This window comes from Lithobates pipiens, unplaced genomic scaffold, assembly GCF_037356315.1.
Source record: "Lithobates pipiens isolate NorthernLeopardFrog02 unplaced genomic scaffold, aLitPip1_a1.2 Scaffold_25, whole genome shotgun sequence".
Lineage (NCBI taxonomy): Eukaryota > Metazoa > Chordata > Amphibia > Anura > Ranidae > Lithobates > Lithobates pipiens.
Genome location: NW_027507787.1, coordinates 198660059 through 198681241, shown reverse-complemented (window position 1 = coordinate 198681241; position 21183 = coordinate 198660059). Strand labels below are relative to the sequence as shown.

General features: G+C 45.0%; 1 protein-coding gene and 1 long non-coding RNA gene across 4 annotated transcripts in view; one reads left to right on the top strand and one right to left on the bottom strand.

Moving 5' to 3' along the window:
• The window catches only part of JMJD1C (jumonji domain containing 1C), a 443208-nt gene that overhangs the window by 177274 nt on the left and 244751 nt on the right, over positions 1-21183 (bottom strand). The window lies entirely within an intron of this gene.
• The window catches only part of LOC143930811 (uncharacterized), a 45042-nt gene continuing 27256 nt past the window's right edge, over positions 3398-21183 (top strand). For 2 of the 3 annotated variants that reach the window (XR_013262830.1, XR_013262831.1), the window contains exon 1: positions 7041-7084. This is a non-coding gene — a long non-coding RNA (uncharacterized LOC143930811). Of the gene's footprint in view, positions 4299-7040; positions 7085-21183 lie in introns of those variants that run through there. The other variant, XR_013262832.1, reaches the window with a different exon arrangement.

The following is a 21183-nucleotide window of genomic DNA, read 5'->3' as shown; positions in this document are numbered from 1 at the left end:
CAGGAACCCAAAGCTACAGTTCAGTTGCCTTTCCCTTAACATGAATAAAAAAATAATAATAATCTAAACCTATGATTTGCCCATGCAAGCCAAAGCAACAGTTTGCTTTAAAGTGGTTGTAAAAACTAGTCATTTTTTTTTTTACCTTACTGCAGTCCTTGCATTAAGGTAAATAATGTTTAGGTGTCAGTATTTCCCCCCCCCGACTTACCTGAGCCCTCATTTGATCCAGCGCCGTGCACGTCAATCACAGCTGGGGGCGGGGTCAAGTCCCACTGTCTGTGTCAATGGATGCAGCAGCAGAGATCAGGTGCCGGTATCACATGAGTATCCGCAACTGAGGGGAGGAGCCAGAAGTCCCACTGTCTGTGTCATTGGATGGAGCAGCAGAGCTCAGGTGCGGGTATCACACGAGTGTCCCCATGGGGGCACTGGACTGAGGGGAGGAGCCAGAAGGGGACTCCAAATCAGGAGGTTCATGGCCGCTCTGTGCAATTCCACTGCACAGAGCAGGCAAGTATAGAGATGTTTGTTTATTTTTTCTTTTAACTTTAACTTTACAATCACATTAATTCTCCCTCCTCAGCAGTATACACTCCATTTTCCTTTGCTCTCCCAGCACCACTGAAAATACTTGGTGCTTTTAGCTATGAAGAAACATATGATCTCCTCTCTTTCATGTGACAGCACTGGTGATTATCCTAGCCCTGTCACATGGGAGCAGGGGAAGCATCCTCAGCCCTGTGTAAGCTCTAGTAAAGGTGACTAGACATTTACACAGGGTTAGTTTTGCTTGCTTTTGGGGGAGCTAAAATAAAAGTGCTCATGTACAGGAATAGATTTGCCCATACAGGAAAAAAAAAAAAAAGTCATATTTCAGTGTTCTGGGATTCATAGACTGTATACGCATTTGGGGTATATGTCCCTGTATACGAGTACCGCTCAGATGTGCGTACAGCCGTTGTGCATTTCAGCCTGTCATTAATTTTGACTGGCTGTGGGCGGCAGGTTGTACATACCACCTATGACTGCCAGGGCACCAAAATAACGTATTTTTGTAGAGGCATAAGTGTCCATAGTTACTCATGAGCCCAAAAGGGAAGTATGAGCTGCTAAGGAGAGTGGTTTACAGCAAGCCTGTTTTTGTTATAAAAATGGAACATATGAGAGATGACAGACATGGAGAGAAGACTGAGGAAACACTTCCTCTGGCCTGCAGCAGACTAAAATCATCATTCTCCCAGCATGCTCTTCTCAGACCTATGTATGGCCACTGCTTTAAAGGAAACCTGTCATTAGAGAAGTATAGATTGCCATCAAGGACACACTTTCTAAAAATGTTGGCTGCCTGGATATCACACTAACTCTTACTTTAAGGCCTCATTCACACGAGGCGGATCCGCTCAGCGGAGTGCAGCAGCAGATCTCTGTCCATCTCCGCTGAGCCGGGGGATGACAGGTCCATCTCTGCTCACTGAGTGGGGAGGGGCCTGTCAGTGCACCGCTGATTCCTATGGAGGGATCAGATGAAAAACGGACAGCATCACCATACGTCCGATTTTAGTGGACCGGACCAGATGTCAGCGGACATGGTCACCGCTGACATCTGTTGATCCATAGACCTGCATGTAGCATCCGTTCAGGTTCGCCTAAAAAAAACTGACAGGCAGACCTGAACGGTCCGTCCGTGTGAAAGGGACCAAACACTTTAGTCAAGTCAAAAGATCCCAAACAAGTACGCAGATAAGGATTTAAGTTGCAAGGTTGTTCCATGCCAAAACCATGACAGCATTGGAGGCAGAGGTCCAATTTCAAATTGGTCAACAAGCTCTCATGACAGATTTACTTTAATGATAAAGGTAGAGTTTGTTGTTTACCCTCGGGTGTGCGTGTGTGTAGTTTAATACTTACTATTGATACTGATTGGTCTGCCTCAACAGAACATGCTTTAATTAGAACATCCCCCTTCATCCTAGGTTCACATTGATGCGATTTGACATGTAAAAATCGACGGCTATTGCCGGCAATGGCACCGTCTGAATCGGTGCAATTTTGACTTTGCGGCACCGCACTAATTCCCAAAATAGATTTCTGTGCCACACTGCCCCTGTCCACAGATGCTGACAGCGCAGTTCCACCCCCCCACCCCCCGCTTCTACAAAGTCGCTAAAGTGGGGCACAGCACTGGATGGGGTGAGGACGAGCTTAACCCCAGGTAAGTATAAGGGGGCGCATATGTTACCTCGATACAGCCACTGCATTAAGGTAAACAATGTTTAGGCTTTAAAAGCAAATAGAAAATGTACGGTGTGGCAATAATTTTTTTTCTTTAATGCTGAAAAATTATTAATATAAAGGTTTCTTAAAGCACCAACAGCGCTTTACAACATGGGGCCAGACAGTACAGTTACAATACAAATCAATACAGGAGGGATCAGAGGGCCCTGCCTGTTAGAGCTTACAATCTAGAAGGGAGGGTCAAGTGGAACAAACGGTAATAACTGTGGGGGATGATTAGATGGAGAAAATTAAAATACAGTTGTTCGGTGTGAGTAGGATAGGCTTCTCTGAAGAGGAGGGTTTTCAGGGAACGTCTAAAAAGCTAATAGAGTAGGAGATAAAGCAGACAGATTGGGGTAACGAGTTCCATAGGATGGGAGAGGCTCTGGAAAAGTCCTGGAGGCGAGCATGGGAGGAGGTGATAAGGGAGCTAGAGAGCAGGAGATCTTGAGAAGAACAAAGATAATGAGTAGGTTGGTATTTTGGGACTAGGTTAGTGATGTAGCTGGGGGCGGAGTTGTGGATGGCTTTGTAAGTAGTTAGTATTTTGAATTTAATTTGTTGGGCGAGTGGAAGCCAGTGGAGGGATTGACAGAGAGGGGTAGCAGACACAGTGTGATTGGTAAGGTGGATGAGCCTGGCAGCAGCATTCATGATGGACTGAAGGGGGATAGACTACCGTATATACTCGAGTATAGGTCGATCCGAATATAAGCCGAGGCCCCTAATTTACCACAAAAAAAATGGGAAAACGTATTGACTCGTGTATAAGCCGAGGGTAAGACATGCCTGTCCATCCCTGTGTGTCCGTCCATTCCTGTGTGTCCGTCCATCCCTGTGTGTCCGTCCATCCCTGTGTCCTGTGCCTCTTTGTCCTTCTGCAGCCTGTGTCCTTCTGCAGCGATCTGCATGTAAAAACATGCCAGGATCGCCGCACCTCTTCTCGTCTGTGACAGACGGCGGCCATTCCACTGTTCAAAAGCCGCGCCTCCGTCTGTGATAGGCGGAACACTCAATTTCCCAGCAGTCAGTGTTCCGCCTATCACGGACATCCTCTTATCCTCGTCCATAGTATGAGGATGAGCGGATGTCCGTGATAGGCGGACCACTGACTGCTGGGAAATTGAGTGTTCCGCCTATCACAGACAGGGAGGCGCGGCTTTTGAATAGTGGAATGGCCGCCGTCTGTCTGCACGACACGCTGATCGGGTAGGCAGACGGCGGTGACTCGAGTATAAGCCGAGGGGGGCACTTTCAGCCTAAAAAAAGGGGCTGAAAATCTCGGCTTATACTCGAGTATATACGGTATGTAGAGGTAATCCAATGAGTAGGGAGTTGTAGTAGTAGTCGAGTAGAGATGACCAGGGAGTGAATTAAGAGCTGAAAACGTACACTGTATTCTGTAGACTTCTCTGAAAAATCAAATCAAACTTTCCTACACAAACCAGTGGTTACTAATATGTTAAACAGCTTGGAGGGGGTGTTTTTATCTCCCAAGGAAAAGGACTAAAAAACTGCTGGAGAATTTCTAATTCCTCCAGTAAAACAGAGCCGCCTTTGTTGCCTGGTACTATCAGTCTCCTACAGATTCCAACTGTTCACTGAGCTGCACTCAGCTAACCGCCTTACCTTCAATTACTGTCTTGGCTGGAAGCCTCAAATGCTTGTTGTGCAAGAAACACTGTGTCCTCTGCTGTACTGCAGGTCGTTTGGAGCTGACTTTTAGTGTGCCATAAAAATGGATTCTCATACAGGTTATAAATATCCATGGCTTGGGACCGGAGAAAGATATCCAGGCAGTGACAGATTAAAGGCCGGAAAGAATACACACCATTGAAGAGCTGATCAGTGACAGCTCACATAGGGGCCCCCATGTGTAGTCCTAAAAATGACAGCTTCTTCTCTGCTCAGCTCAATGCACACTCCTGCTAGTAACAACTTACTGGACACCTATCCCTCCAGAGACACTGGGGCAGACCTAGAACAACTAAAGGAAATATGGCTGATGCCGATCAAAGGTCAGTCTTTCCATTGGCAACATTCTTCCCTACAGTAATCCCAAAATGTCTTTTTTTGGAAGACTAGATTCTGTTGTGTGACCGTATTAAAAATTTTACATAAAGAGTTTCCAACACCCACATTGTAATGAAAAAAGTAGTTTTGTGTCCCTAGCAACAGGAAATTGGGGGAAATCGCTCCAATGGGAGTCACAAAATCAGTCCTAAAAAGGAAAATCTTGGCTGGAATTGGGCTTTAATTATGACACTAAACTCTGGTTTAAAAATAAAATGCTATTTAAAGGGATTGTAAAGTTAATAAAAAAAAAAAATAACAAACATGTTATAATTGCCTCCACTGTGCAGCTTGCTTTGCACAGAGTGGCCCCGAACCTGCTCTTCTGAGGTCCCTCGGCGGCTGTCTCTGCTTCTTCCCGCAGGTACTTCTCACGTTCATGCGAGCTCCCTCGCATGGTGGAAAGCACCTGCGGGCACGCTCCTGTGATACAGCCGGCGGCTATAGCCGCTCGCTGTATCACGCGGCCCCAGCGCCCCGCGTCAGTGGATGCGATTGACAGCAGCGCGAGCCAATGGCTGCGCTGCTTTCCACCCATCCACTTCAGCCAATCAGCGGCCAGGCTGAGTGGCAAAAAAGGACGGCGGGGGCGAGAGCGGGATTTTCGAGGGGTGAGGTAAGTAAAATGGGGGGCTGGGGGCGCAGGCACTGTCAGATGTCTTTTCACCTTAATGCATAGAATGCATTAAGGTGAAAAACATTTACCTTTACAACCCCTTTAAGTATGTTTTTTTTAACTTAAAAAAAAGTAACTTCTATTGATCTCAGCCTCATCCAAAGCCCTGTTTTTTTTTTTTTTTGTTGCTGCTGCGATCTAACTTCCCATTACAGCAGTAGTCTCCAAACTGCACTTTGTTTGCCTATATCTGGCCCTTGGTGCATATTCCTCCCATTGAAGTATTAATTACACTATTCTGCCAACCTGACACCAACAATGGAGCACCATTTCTCCTACTGACACCAACAATGCGGCACTATTCTTGCCAATGATACCAACAATGCGGCACTATTCTTCCCAATGATATCAACTATTTTTCCTACTAATACCAAAGGTGGTGATATTGACTCCCATTGATGCCAGGAAAATTTACACTTCTGCTGGTCACAGTTCAGACCCCCTAAAATCTTAAGGACAATAAACTGGCCCTTTGTTTAGAAGGTTTGGAAACCCTTGCATTAGGGGGTGACGCTATGTGTATTCTCCGTGGTCCCACTGGAACAGACATATACTCTCTTGCTCGCTCCTGTAATGGAAATTTGTAAGTTCTGTATATAATTGTATTCTATTTTATATGTATTGCACGATGCCCTCACTGTGCACACGGCACTAACAATGTTTTCAGTACATGTTTTGCATTCTTTCAAGTCCTGATTAGAATTAGCCTGCCTATGTAACACCCCTTGTTACCATAAACATACAATTGTAATATTAATGTGATACCTACGTAATCATGTGTATAAAAACCTTCAAATGCGTCATAATAAAGGAGAACGGTTATTTGGAAAGATGCTGAGCGTATCTTTTGTGTCTGTTCCCTACTGCAGTAGTTATTATTAATTTGGAACCACTAATCAATATGAGGATAGCAGTTGCCTATCATCAAAATATCCATTTCACTCCCTAGGTGGATTGTGGATTATGGGTGTAGTGTGTAGTGAGCATAGAACAGTGCACATGACAGCAACCAACGTGCACTGATCAATCCAAACAAATGTGAGAGGGAAAATAATAGGTTTTGGAGGTTACTTACAAGGAGCAGTAAACACCGTAAGAAACTATTTAATGAAAACTACATTACATGGCCATTAAAGCGGTAGTAAACCTTGGCTTAAATATTTTTTTTTTACATCCCCTGCTAGGCAATGGCATAATGTGTTAGTATGCATCACATACTAGCACCTTATGAAATATGTATGCGAGACCTTCAGAGCACATGCACCGGTGACGTCACTGGCTGCATCCAGTGTGAAGATCTCCTAAACATCGCACGTTTAGGAGATATTCACTGTACCTATAGGTAAGCCTTATTATAGGCATACTTGTAGGTAACAAGATCATAAAACGAGTGGATGTTCATGGATTACATTCAGAAAATAAATATTTTGTTGGATTTTACTGGATGATCTCTACTTTTACTCTGAGAAGGGTGGCTGAGCTTACAGAGCTACTTACTATATAAATATGGCCAAATAAACAAGATCCTTAAATTAATGCAGAACTTTATCCATAACTTCATGATAAAAATAATGTTCTTTAGCAAGAAACATACATTCCACAGTAATAATTATGCCACCAAAATGAGTGTGTGCAGTAAATCGCCTCCAGCATTGCTCCAGCTTCTTCTCGCTGGAGGTTGCCATTTTGCTTGAGCCCAGATCCCCTGAGCAGTAATATTTAAGTTGTCAGCAGATTGGGCTCTAGTGGCTGTTTTTTTTTTTTTTTTTAATGCCAAAAAAGGAGAACAACTGAGCATGTGCAGAGCAGGGTGAGACAGTATACTACTGGATTTTAAAAGTATAAGCACTTATTTTTATAGGTTTTATATGATGTGTTTGGGTTTACTTCTGCCCCAGACCCAGGCACATCATTCACACAGACTGCCTCCCCTATCCCTAACAGCAGCTTGGTTCAGCAAAGCAAAGCACAGTGTCAGTGAATCAAAGCTCCTCCTCCTCCTTCTAGTTCTGTACACAGGAGGAGGAGGGGGGAGCAGGGACACACTGATATCAGGTCTGTAGAAAGTTTTTATTATGATCTCTAGATGGAGGAGGGAGGGGGAGAGAGAAGCTGGAGGACAAGGTAGAAAATGTGGAGTGATCGAGGGGGGGGTTAGGAGGATATGTGCTGGAAGGGCTTTGGTCGGAGGAAGACAATGCTAGAAGTGTGGATTGGATTTGAAATCCGACAACCTCTCCTTGCACTCTCTCTCTTCCTTCCCAAAGCACCCTCCAGCACATATCCTACCATCCCCACCCCTCCCCCTTGCACTGGCCCTCTTCTCTCACAAAGCGGCACCCCCCCCCAGCACATATCTGACCCCCCCAGCGCCTCCAGCAGACATGGGCACAGTGGCTGCATATGATGGGGCACAGCGAGGCTGCAGTTTATGGGGCACAGCGAGGCTGCAGTTTATGGGGCACAGCGAGGCTGCAGTTTATGGGGCACAGCGAGGCTACAGTTTATGGGGCACAGCGAGGCTACAGTTTATGGGGCACAGCGAGGCTACAGTTTATGGGGCACAGCGAGGCTACAGTTTATGGGGCACAGCGAGGCTACAGTTTATGGGGCACAGCGAGGCTACAGTTTATGGGGCACAGCGAGGCTACAGTTTATGGGGCACAGCGAGGCTACAGTTTATGGGGCACAGCGAGGCTACAGTTGTTTTTTTCAGAATTTTTCAGTTTGTTTGCGCCCCCCCAAAAAAATTTTGAGCACCAGTCGCCAATGTCCCCAGCACATATCTAAGTCTCCCCACCTCCTGCTAGCACTAGCCCTTTCCCCAGGACATATCTGACCCCTGCATTCCGTGCAGAACACTCACAATTTAGACAAGCGCACGGTTTGCTGTGGAGAGCTATGCGCCACATTACTACTCTCTTTCAGGCCACCAAAAGTGTCCCAGGTCTTTTACAATCTTATAGCGTATACCCCGCAAAAAAAAAGTGCCGCTGCTAAAGTGTTCGGATTTGGCTTGAAGAAAAAAGGTGGCAACCCTAGGGCACAGCCCCTGCCACCATACTTTCCTGAGCCTGATCTTGATTCAGTGATGATCACAAGAGCAGCAGCTCTTTCCCCACCTCCTTAGACTCAGAGACAGCAACATGAGCCACTGACTCCCGCTGCTGTCAATCACAGTCAATGAAGAAGGAGCAGGGGGGCAGGGCCAAGCTGCACTCTGTGTGTCTATGGTATATATCACACATATGGCTTAGAAGCAAGCTCAGTCAGGAGCACCGGCGGGAGATCCAAGAAGAGGAGGATCGAGATTGGCAAGTATAGCATGTTTGTTAAAAAAGAAAAAAAAAAAGGGGGGGGGGGGTTACAGTCAGTTTAACGCTACAGCAGCTGTGGATTTATATTTCATTGTATAAGTATCTCTCTACATTTTCTGTTTTTTTGTTTTTCATGTTTCTCCATTTATGTTTTTTTAAGCACTAGTTGTAACTAAGTTTGCGCCCTTAGCTTCTTCTAAGTGTACGAAAGTAGAAAACATACAAAAAAGGTACGATATTCTATCCCTCCACTGAAGGTTGCCTCCAGGAAATACAAATTGCGGAGCGGTATGCTCCCACTACTAGGAACTGTGTTCTTGGTGTGCTACCTGTTACGCACTGCCCCCATAGGAGACTTTCCAACGGCTTAGACACTTAGGTTTATTGTTGGGTTAGCTTTGGATACTCAAACACTCTGTGGTTCTTCGGTTATCAGGGTGGGTTGGGATGGATGTTATTTTTGTTTTTCTGTTTTTTTGTTTTGTTTTTCCTTCAGACAGAAAACAATGGATGTAACGCTCAGATGTTGCTTATTTATGCTTTGCTGATTAACTTCTTTTTTTCAGGATGGGTTTGGGCTGTTCCCATTTTGGCTAGTGTATCGTACCCTCTGGGTCCAAGACATAGGAACTTTCCCGATACTTATTCTTGCCTTTTTGCGTTATGGCTCCGATAAAAGTTCTCTTGTGTTATGTCAGGCGGCTTAATAATAAGATCAAACATTCGTTGATTTTTGACTACTTAAAGAAATATGTCCCTCATGTTTGTATACTCCAGGAGACTCATCTGATAGAGGGTAGGATCATGGGTCTCAAAAAACCCTGGGTAGGCCACTATTACCATGCTACCCACTCGGGTTATGCCCGAGGGGTTAGCATTTTGATCCATAAATACCTCGGCTTCGAACTCCTCGATGTTAAATTGGACCCGGAGAGAAGGTATGTTCTAGTCCATGCAATTGTAAACACTGTTGATATGGTGATAGTTTGTATATATCTGCCACCCTCTCCCCCTTTTTACAATCTCATGTCTATACTTGCCTAATTCACTACTGTTCTCCTTGCGGGGGACTTTAATATGCCCCCGAACCCCTCTATTGATAAGCTGTTTCCGGACCCCGCTACTGACTTGGCCTTATCTCGCTGGGTGCAACTGTTTGGGCTGACGGATGTATGGCGCTGGATGCACCCGTCAGACTGTATTTATACCTGTCACTCTCTATCCTATAAAACCTTGTCTCGTATTGACCTTCTATATGCTAGTGTCAGCATGTTCCCCAAAATTAAAGAGCTCTCGGGGCTTCCCCACGGTATATCTGACCACTCCCCAATTTTATGCTGCCTACAAACTAGGACACCTCCAGCGGATAGACTCTGGCATCTTTCCCGGTTCTGGATAGCTTATCCCACAATCGAAATTGAAATCGCTAAAATGATTAGGGAATACTGGCTGGTAAATGCAGGTACTACCGCGCCTGGGAATGACAGATTCTTTTAAGGTATATATCAGGGGCTGCTACCTCTCCTCTATATCTAGGGAGCGTAGGAATGCTATTATCACACTAGACAAAGCCAAAACTAAAGCCAAGCTGCTTGAATCCCGCTATGCCCTTACTGCTAACCCCATTACAGGCCAGGATATGAAGGTGGCATACCGAGGGGTAGTGCTTCTTAGAGTGTCCCAGGCACAGAAAAATCAGCTGGCCAAACACAGCGAATCTTTGAACAGGGGGAGAAGACTAGTAGGCTCTTGGCCTGGATTTCTAGGGAACAGTCCTTGGTGTCTACTATAGCTTGTCTTAGTGGTGATGATGGTGCCCTGGTGGTGAACCCTGTGGACATTAATGCTTGCTTTGCCTCTTACTACTCCAAACTATATTCCTCCAGAACACAACAGCTTTATGAGTTCCTGGACTGGGTGTCATTTCCTGTTCTTACCCCTTCAGCACGGGAACGATTGGGATGGCCCGATCATATTAGAGGAGGTTCAGCAGACATTAGGTTCCTTGCAATCGGTTAACACCCCAGGAATGGATGGATTCCCGTGCGAATTCTATAAACAATATATGGAGGAGGTGGGACCTAGGATGCACACCATGCTTACGAAAACTTTACAGGAGGGTATTCTCTCCCCTCCCCCCCCCCCCCCCTATAGCCCAGGCAATCATAGTTGCGTCCCCAAACCTGGGAAAGACACACAATTGTGCTCGTCATACCGACCTCTCTCTCTGCTCAACCCTGATACCAAAGTATTGACTAAGATTCTCACCAAGTGTCTAAATGAGGGGAGTTCACGAAGACCAGTCGGGATTCATGCCGGGTAAGGGGACAGACATTAACCTTCGGAGACTGTATACGGTCTTGGCCTCTAGGGATGGAAATGATCGGACCACTGTGGTGGCCTCCCTTTTGATTCAGTGGAATGGAAATACCTATGGGTGGTCCTCCGCAAATTTGGGTTCAAGTCTGTCTTCATCTCCTGGGTCGAAGCTGTGTACAGATCTCCGGTTGTCATGGTGTGCACTGATACTGTTCTCTCCCCTTCCTTTTCTCTTTATAGGGGGACTAGACAGGGGTGCCCCCCCTCTCCCCGGGGGCTTTTTGCGCTGGCGATTGAACCCATCGCCATCCTACTGAGCTCTACACCCGAGGTCCAAGGTATAACTATAGGTCCCTTTCAAAAAAAAGGTGCCGTTGTAAGCTGACGACACCTTATGATATCTCAGAGATGATGGGGTCTCTCTACACGCTGCCCGGTCAAGTCATCAACGGGTTTGGACGGTTCTCAGGAATCTGCATTAACTGGGAGGGAAGTCCACTCTTTTTCCGCTCCATGCGGGGGCTGATCCTCTGCCACCAGATGTGCAGCTCCAGAGGGTCTCAGTTCAGATACCTGGAGGTTGAAATCCATCAAGACCTAAAGCAATTCATCACCCTTAACTTAAACCCAGTAGTTTCCCAGTTGTCCCAGAGCTGTGGTGCCTGGAAGTCTCTCCCCCTCACTCCTGTAACAATTACAGGATGTGGCTGTATGCAGGTATACGCCAATACTCGCCTAAACATGCACATGGGCATACAACCCTGGACACAGACATTACGAGAAGAAAAAGGCTCCAGCTTCAGGCCTTAACACTATATGCCTAAGAGAAGGGCTGGCCACCACACAGGGGGAATTCATAGGGTTTGGTCACATATTCCTAGTAGGTATATGCATAGGGACACTGCCAGGAATTGTTTTCCTAATTTAGAGCAGAGAATGATTTTGCATTATGCTATACGGCCTTTGTGAACTACAAATTGCTGTTGGTGGAATTTTTTCTAATTTCAGATTAGACCAAATCAGAGTTTTGTTTCTTAAAACACCGGATTACATAGTCTGAACTTCCCACTGGTTCAGCAATGCAAAGTTCACTGGCCTGATTAAAGCAAACAAGACTTAGCTTGTACCTGTCATGCAACCGACTCCCACATGCTCTTTGTTTGCATGGAGTTGGCACAAAACAATATTGCTGGTTAAAGAGGAACTTTTCATAGCTGCAGTTGGAAATCCAGGTCAAATTGAAGGGTGATGAAAATCTTTAAAAAGAACTGCACTGGTAGTGTTTGCTGAAATCATTGCTCAGAAGAACAGAAAATTTCAGCTCCAAGAAAACGAAAGTTCTTCCTTACATCGAGGCTGCGCCTGCACTATAAGGGTCAAATTTTTGTTTCTGTCTAGGGGACAGGAAAAGCATCTGCTTACCTGATCTTCTGCTCTGACAGTGGACTTTCTGGCATGTGGCCTCGGCATTCCCATGTCCTTTATAGGGTTGGGTCCTGCATTGGTCAAAATGACATCAGTAGGGCCTTAGGCCTCTGGAGTGCCATGGAGGAAAGGCTGCATGGACCAGTGTCAGTGGCGTAACTAGAACCTTCAGGGCCCCGATGCAAGAAACCATGAAGGGCCCCCCTGAACCCCAGCCAGGGCCCTTCCCTCCGAGTCCGGCGGTGGAACTCCAGGGCATGGTCACAGGTATGACCTTTGTGAGCACTGTAGTTCCACCACTGGCATCAGTATTTATTTTTATTTTTTAGGTGCCCCATTGGGGGACTGTCCCTAGGCAGGATGGTGTCCCCGTCCCCAGAAGAGATGAGATCGATTTCTCCAGGGCAGATGAAGTTACTGCCCCCAGGTGAGAAGGGGTCCCTGAGACTCTGGCTGAGGAGAACAGCCATTGGACTGAGCGGCAATGCATGGAGCAGGAGAGGGGTACACTGAGGAACCGGCCGAGGACACGGGTAATGCGGGGAATGCACAACTAAAGAGCAGCCAGTGCGATAGTCGAGCATGGAGCTCAGCTAGTCACCCTCCACCTCCAGTCACCCGTGTGCATGGTGCACTGGTAATCCTAGCTGCCTATGCTGCTGCCAGCCATATGTAGAGGGGGCTGCATGGGCCCCCTGCAGCACAGGGCCCAGTTGCAGTCGCGACTGCTGCACCCCCTATAGTTACGCCCCTGACCAGTGTAGCGGTGTGGAGGAGACTGCAGAGGTAGAGGATCAGATAAGTAAAAACTGCCTTACCTGTTCCCCTAGACCAGCCTTTCTCAACCTTTGCAACACAGAGGAACCCTTGAAATAGTTCTCCGGTCTCGGGGAACCCCTGCTAAATTTTAGAAATCTACAACTCATGATACATTAGTGTGATGGTCAGTGGGAAGAATGGTCCTTACACTTGTGGTCATTGGGAAGAATTACCTCCTTACAGATAGCTAAAAAGATCAATGGTGTCAATGGGAACTTATCCGAGAGGCAGAAATTACCCAATGCTGAAGGAACCCCTAGCAACCTCTGGAGGAACCCTGGTTGAGAATCACTGGTCTGGAAAAACCCTAGGGTTCCACAGAGCCCTGGTTGAGAATCACTGCCCTAGACAACGTGGACCCAGCCCCACTGCGAGTTAAGACGCATCGTTTTCTGTGAGTTTAGTCCTAAAGAACAAGTTCCAAAACCCTAATAAGTATAAAAAAAAATAAAAAATCTAAAAAAAAGAAAAATAGCTCTTTGACGTGGGACAGGGACAGTGCTGAAGAGTCAGCAACTGGCTTTCTTCTCCCCTGTATGTGCATTGCAGACTGTCACTGATGTCACATCTAGCACAAGTGGCATATTATGTTCTTAAATATGACATTTCTATCCTTTAGCAGACTGACCTCTATTTTGTAGAATAATGCTGGAAGAATAAGTTGCATAGTAAAGCTACCAAGTGCTGAACTAAATGGCTTCTCCTAATGAGTATTACTCACAATAACCTCATTGATGCCAGCTGGCCTTTGACCACACACACGCACAAGCCAGTACAGTCACTGGAAGATCACATTTACAGCCATGCACTATATCCATCTAATAGACTGAGATTACATTTTTCCTCCTTCTGGGACAACAGGCGTAATGCAATTTCCAGTCAGTCAGACTGAAAACAGCCAACAAATCAAAGGCAGTGGGGAGGAAATAAGTTAAAAATACTTTTTCAATAAAGCCATTTTTTATGGTGTGAGTGAGGCTAAAGGACAAGGCTGGAGGAGAAGAAGAAAACGAGGGTGTTATCAAAAGCAACCAGGGCTTCATTTATTTTTTATAGGGAGGTTCTGCCCATGTAGAAAGTTTTATAAAAAGACTAAAGCATTTCTAAAGCTGGCCATACACCTATAGATTATCTGCAGATTTTCTACGGTTAGATGGAAAAAGTGGGAGATTCCTCCATCCACACAGTTTAGCGAACATGGAGAAATCTGTTGCACTTTTTCCATCTATAGAAAATCTGCAGATAATCTATAGGTGTATGGCCAACTTTACTTGCATGTTATTTCAATCTTCCATATATACTTCTTAAAGCCCATAAGCATGCATAGATAGACCTTCACTTTGATTATAAATGTATTACACCTTTAACACTCATCACATCTATTTGATGTTCAAACCGGCTTTAGAAAAGCACATGGTACTGAAAGTCTCCCAAGTGTAATGTTGCTGCTCATAGTAAATACTCAAATTGTTGTATGTTTTCAGCTGGAGAGAAAAAAAATAAATGTGTAGTGCAAAGGAAACCTTTTGTTCTCTTAGCCTTTTGCTCGGGTGTCATTCAGAGTTTTCCTTTCACCTAAAGAATGTGGTGAAGGAAAGTATAAATTCAATTTTGCTAAACATTTAAAAGCAAAAGAAAATAGATTTTTTGCTTGCCCCGCGATTGGCTGATAGAAGTCAGCAGAGATGGACCTCATTTAATAAGGCAAGTAAACATGCCCTACTCCGATCAACCCCAATGTTTGGGCTCTTGGGAGTCAAGGCAGAAGCACTGTTCTGCTGGGAAGGCAACGTGGGCTTGGGGAAAGGGGTGCAAAGAGGTAGAAAGCTAGGCAGAGCTCGGTAGTCCGGCAGACAGGGCTGACAACGCTGGTGTGAATCTCAGTATAGCCCAGGCACTGTGTTGTCACAGTTTACACAGAAAGTTATGCGCACTCTGGATTTCTGGCAGGCCAACAGGTATTGTTTGGTAGTTAACATTTTAAAGCGGAGGTCCACCCTAAAGTGGACCTTCCGCTCATTGGAATCCTCCCCCCCTCCGGCGCTACAATTGGCACCTTTCAGGGGGGTGCAGGTACCTGTACAGTACAGGTATCTGCACCCACTTCCGGGATAGCTCTCTGCGGAAAGGGGCGTAGATTACGCCCCTTTCCGAAAGTCCCCTGCTGCCTGCTGGGAAACACACAGATCCCAGAGGCAGCGGGTCCATCCTTATTGCGCAGCGCGACTCGCGCATGCGCAGTAGGGAACCGGGAAATGAAGCCGAAAGGCTCCACTTTCTGATTCACATACCCAAGATGGCAGCGGCAGCACCCAAGAGACGATCGAGAGATTGGCTTCGGGTGCCGACATCGCGGGCACGCTGGACAGGTAAGTGTCACTATTTTAAAAGTCAGCAGCTACAAATACTGCAGCTGCTGACTTTAAAAAAAAAAAAAACGCGGAGTCCCGGCGGACTCCCTCTTTAAAGTGATAAAACACAGGGGACTGTGCATGTATTGCAGAGATGTATGGAGTTTTTTTTTCTTTTTTGGTCAAAATATCCACTTTCAGGGACAATTAAATAGGGTCCCAGCTTCAAGTTAGACAGGTGAAGGCTAAACGTCCTTACATAATGTTGCATTTCAGTGTTTTAAGACCCCTTGTTCTGAAAAAACATCTTGCAAGCTGGCTATTGCTGAAATATTAAAAGAGGAGTTTCCATAAAAAAAATAAAAAAAAAAAATTAAAAGTCAGCAGCTACAAATACTGCAGCTGCTGACTTTTAATAATCAGACACTTACCTGTGCCAGGGTCCAGTGATGCCAGAGAACAAAGCCCCGCTCGTTCCCCCCCTCCGCTCGGTGGCATTCTAACTGTGGGCACAGCCGGGCACCCACTGCGTATGTGCGAACGACGCAGCGATTGGCCGCGCAATCATCTGGGACCTGCCACGTGTCCCAGATGACTGACAGGAGGGAGGGGGCAGAGCTGAGCCCTTCCTGCGCCGAGGGGAAGTGATGTCACCACCCCAGGCACTGAAGGAGGCAGACTAAGAGGGACCCCCTAGTAACAGGCATTTAGAGGCGAGTTAAAAAAAAATAAAAAATCTAAATGTTTTTATTTTTTTTTTAGGAATTTTAACCACTTGCCGACCAGCGCACGACGATGTACGTTGACAGAATGGCACGGGCAGGCAAATGGGCGTACATGTACGTCCCTTTAAATTTGCCGCCCTGCCATCGGGAGGGCGCCGCCGGCGCAATTGTCAGTTAAAGCGACGCAGTGCCGAATCGCAAAAAGTGGTCTGGTCTTTGACCAGCAAATTGGTCTGGTCTGAAAGTGGTTAATCTTTTTTTTTGTGTATGGAACACCACTTTAATTACCAAAGTGCTATAATCTTTTTTCTGAAACAAAGTAGTTGTGGCCCTCAGACATAAAGAGGCCCCTTTATAATTTATTCCACTCAATTGAGCCCCCAGCGTCAGTTGAGTTTGATGTGTGTTCTAATCCCAATGACCAACCAGTTGAAGGGTTGAAGTAGATTCTACCATGTCATAGTAAAACAATGTGCACCACAGTCTGATAACAGATTGGTGCTAGTTTAACAGCAAAGCCCGCTGGTCTGAACACCAGGCCGTGGTACATGTTCCAGCTGAAATTACATTTTTGTTCCATTTATCGTTCACAGTGCTCTTACTCTGCGGTCCGTCTTCATCCGATCCCCCATAGTGGAGAGCGGCGCTCTGACAGGTCGGTCCCTGCGCAGTGTGCAGAGTCAGACCTGTCCTCTGCCTGCTCAGCGGGGGATCGACAAAGCGATCCCCCGCTGAGCAGAGCGAGCTCCGTACATGAACACGTCCGTGTGAAGGAGACCTTATTGTTAACTTATTTTACTGAGTGATATCAAACGGGCAATTCTGACATTAGCAAAAAAGCGTCAGTGGCAGGATCACCAAGAGGCAGCCTGTCTTTCCTTATGGAATTGCTCCTATCGCAGGCGATCGAGATTCAGCAAGCAATCTGACCAGTGACAGAGCAACATCACACTGCCCCAGCTACAGGGGGAGGAATTCCAGAGGGGCTGATAGGCAGCCTCCTTAGCAATCCTGCCACAGGCAACTTGTCACTCTGAAGGCACAATCGCCCATCCGACATCAGCCCAAGGCTATGTTTGCCTGCTTGTTGACTCAATGTCACACTTGATTTGATATTTAAAAAAACCTTCTCCCAGGCTCCTACCTATGTAAAAATCATAATGCCTTTAATTACCAGGAACACTACGGCTATTTCAAGTCATTAGAAGCTCTTCCTTTCGATCAGAGACCCTTTCTGCAATAATATAAAAGCCGCAGTCTAAAAAAGAAATCGTGTACAAACATTAACTAGACATAACAAGGATTTTAAAATGAGATCCAACACAATACTAATGACAGCACTAAAGCAGACCACACACTATTAGAATATCACTAGAAAATATTCATTTTAAGAACATTCATTCCTTTATCTGATGCTTCAAATGGGTCAAATTCTGTTCTTTTTCAACCATAGTGGTGAGAAACACATTTCTAACAGTGAAAATGTTTTTCGTTTCAGGAAATTACATTCATTCCGAAATCAAATGTTAATGCCAGGGTGGATATAAATCAATGATTTAAAAAAAAATATACATATATTTTTTTTAGATTTAAATCAGATATTTTTATATTTAAAGTCGATTTTTTAGATTTATCAAATTTATTTTAATAAAATGCGTTTGGAGTAAAAATAGCTAAAGATAGTTTTCTATTTAGGATACATTAATCATTTCGTTCATTCAGCATGAAATGGAGCTTAGTTATGTAGCATGAGGCTGTATATTGTGTAGTATTTTACATTTTTGGTAAACTCATTCAATGAATCCAAGCTCTGCAAGCTGAGATAACCTGCACTGCATTAATGAATTCACACAATTTCACAGTGACCACGACCACAAAGTTCAGGAATATTCCTTTATCCCATTGTTTTGCAAATCTATGTACACAGCCAAGTGTATGATTGAATGGGTTCTGATATCGCTGGTTTACTAACCCGACAGCTTATTACTCTAAATAGGAAACCTTCATTTTGTTTGCAAATATTAAAGATTCTAACTACCAGCAAGAATAAGTCCTTACATTTAACCGCTTCAGCCCCGGAAGATTTTACCCCCTTCCTGACCAGAGCACTTTTTGCGATTCGGCACTGCGTCGCTTTAACTTGTGCAGTCGTGCGACGTGTCTCCCGAACAGAATTGATGTCCTTTTTCCCCACAAATATAGCTTTCTTTATACACATTATAAATGCATTATTTTTTACATTTTGCTATAATAAATATCCCCCAAAAAAAAAAAAATATATATATATATATATATATATATATATATATATATATATATATATATATATATATAGAAAAAACAGTTTTTTCCTCAGTTTAGGCTGATACGTAGTCTTCTACATATTTTTGGTACAAAAAAAATTGCAATAAGCGTTTGATTTGGTTTGCGCAAAAGTTATAGCGTTTACAAAATAGGGGATAGTTTTATGGCATTTTTATTAATTTTTTTCCCCCTTTTTTTTTTTTACTAGTAATGGTGGCAATCTGTGATTTTTATCGTGACTGTGACATTATGGCGCACACGTCGGACGTTTTTGGGACCATTGTCATTTATACAGCAATCAGTGCTATACAAATGCACTGATTCTTGTGTAAATGACACTGGCAGTAAAAGGGTTAACCACTAGGGGAGCAGTGTATGGGTTAAGTGTGCCCTGGGGCGTGTTTCTAACTGTGGGGGGGCTTGGCTACATGTGACGCATCACTGATCTCTGCTCCCAATCACACAGAGCAGAGATCAGTGACACTGTCACTAGGCAGAACGGGGAGAGGCTTGTTTACATTAGCATCTCCCCGTGAGACGATCGTGGGTATCCCCGCGGTGATAGAGTCCGCGGGACTCGCGACCTGACTCACAGAGGTCCCGGCTGGCGTGTGCTGCACACGCGATGGCATGGCGGCAAATTTAAAGAAACGTACCTCTACGCCCATTTGCCTGTCCATGCCGTTCTGCTGACTTACACTGTCATGCGCTGGTCGGGAACTGGTTAAAGAGTACCTGTCATTTCAGATCCATCATGGCACCTGTTAGCGGGCATCCACTCACCTGCTGCCGCCACATCCCTCACCTTGTTGCGTCACTGTCGCATCGCCAGCCGTCCCATTAAAGTGAATGGTCGCGCTTTAAAAATTTAAAAGAGTCGATTTAAATCAAACCCACCCTGGTTAATATCAAACAAATTTTTGAAGCACGTTCGCACCACAATTGTCCAGTCATCAAACGTACCCAAAATTTTTGGATGAAGAGTCATTCAAAAACTACTAGTGTATGGCCCGCTTTAATGGAGAGCAGGCAATTAACAGTCAGCACAAACTTCAAAAGCCAAATATTGAAATATGACTGTGCAAGCTTTTCTAGATTTACCTGCAACTATGTAAAATGGGGGCCTGCTAGAACATTCCTGTCAATCAGATGACCCCTCCTAATTACTGCAAAAGAGGATGGTAATATGTGGCCATCTATACCCTAAAGGGAACTATAGTCTTTCTTTGATATACATGTGAAAGAGATCAGCGGTTTGTAAACAATCTGATCTGTGTGTGTTAATGTATTCTGTGTGCAGTCTGTAATTATCTGTGTACAGGGGGTCCTTTTATCCTCTTATCTCATTGTTGCCAGAAAGCAATATATAATAACCAGCCACCAGAAACCTAGGCTTGGAGCTGGTGAAGTCGTTTTTTTTACTGATGACAAGAAAAAAAAATAATTGTGTAAAGCTAGCCACACATTAAATCGAAATTCAGCAGATTCAGCAGGAACCAGCCAAATTGCAGTCATGTATGGGTTGGCTGGTTGTACACAAAGCGATCGATCGACTTGTGTACAACCATGCTGTCAGGTTTTTCCCAAAGGCTCCCCAATTGAAACAGAACTTGATACCTACCTCAGTGAGCGATTTCCACTATTACCTTGAATGTAGAGATGAGGGATTCGCCTCTTTTTTTTGTTCAACCAGCTGGTTAAAAAAAATCATGTATGGCCAGCCTAAGTCTATCTATCTATCTATCTATCTATCTATCTATCTATCTATCTATCTATCTATCTATCTATCTATCTATCTATATATATATATATATACTCTTTAGCAAGCGAGTCAGTCTTTTGTTCAACCAGCGGGTTGAAGGAAAAGGAAAAAAACAGAACCAATGGGGGAATCCTCCCTGCTGTTTTAGGCCTGATTCATGCGTATGCAGGTTGCAGTTTGCATATTCCAGGTGCATTTTCCGTTTTTCAATATACATTTCTGATCCATTAAAGTCTAAGAAACCAAAAAACTGAAAAAAAAAGTCCCTGGCCCATTCAATAAAATGCACAGATTTGAACTACATCCATAGGAAACCATGTTAAATGGACCGTAGTGTTTCTACAAAATGGAAAATTCATTAAAGAATGAATAGGTGTGAACCGGGCCTTATTGTGTTCTGACCACGGAGAGACTTCCCTGCCGATTGAGCAGACATTTTCTAATGCCCCTTTCCACACTGGGGCGGAAGGTGCGTTGGCGGTAAAGTGCCGCTATTTTTAGTGGCGCTTTACCGTCGGATTTGCGGGGCTATTCTGCAAAACTGCCCCCCCAGTGGCTAAGGGTTAAAAACCACCGCAAAGCGCCTCTACGGAGGTGCTTTGCCAGCGGTATAGCCACACTGCCCTATTGATTTCAATGGGCGTGAGCAGTTGTTGAGTGGCGTATACAACGCTCTTTCACCGCTACAAAGATGCTGCTAGCAGAACTTTTTTTACCGTCCTGCTAGCGCACCGCTCCAGTGTGAAAGCCCTCTGGGATTTCACACTGGAGAGACAGCAGTGGCTGTTTCAGGTCAGTTTGCAGGCACTATCTTTAGCACAATAGCACCTGCAAAATGACCCAGTGTGCAAGGGGTCTTACAGGATGGTTGAAGAGAAGTCGATGGGCAGATCAACCACATGGACCTAAATTCAGCAGGTCCCTGCTGGGCCAGCCAAGTTTCGAAACATGACTAGCTTAAGTCTGCGTGAAGTGGTAGGGCATCGGTCTACATGAGCCATAACACAATTTGGGCAAAAGGGAAGGACTAGTACTATTGAGACTCTGGCACGTTGCAGTATTTTTATGACAGAAGCAATTCTGTATTGCAAATCCAGATCGGAAGACCCTGCACCATAGATGAGGCTGAGGA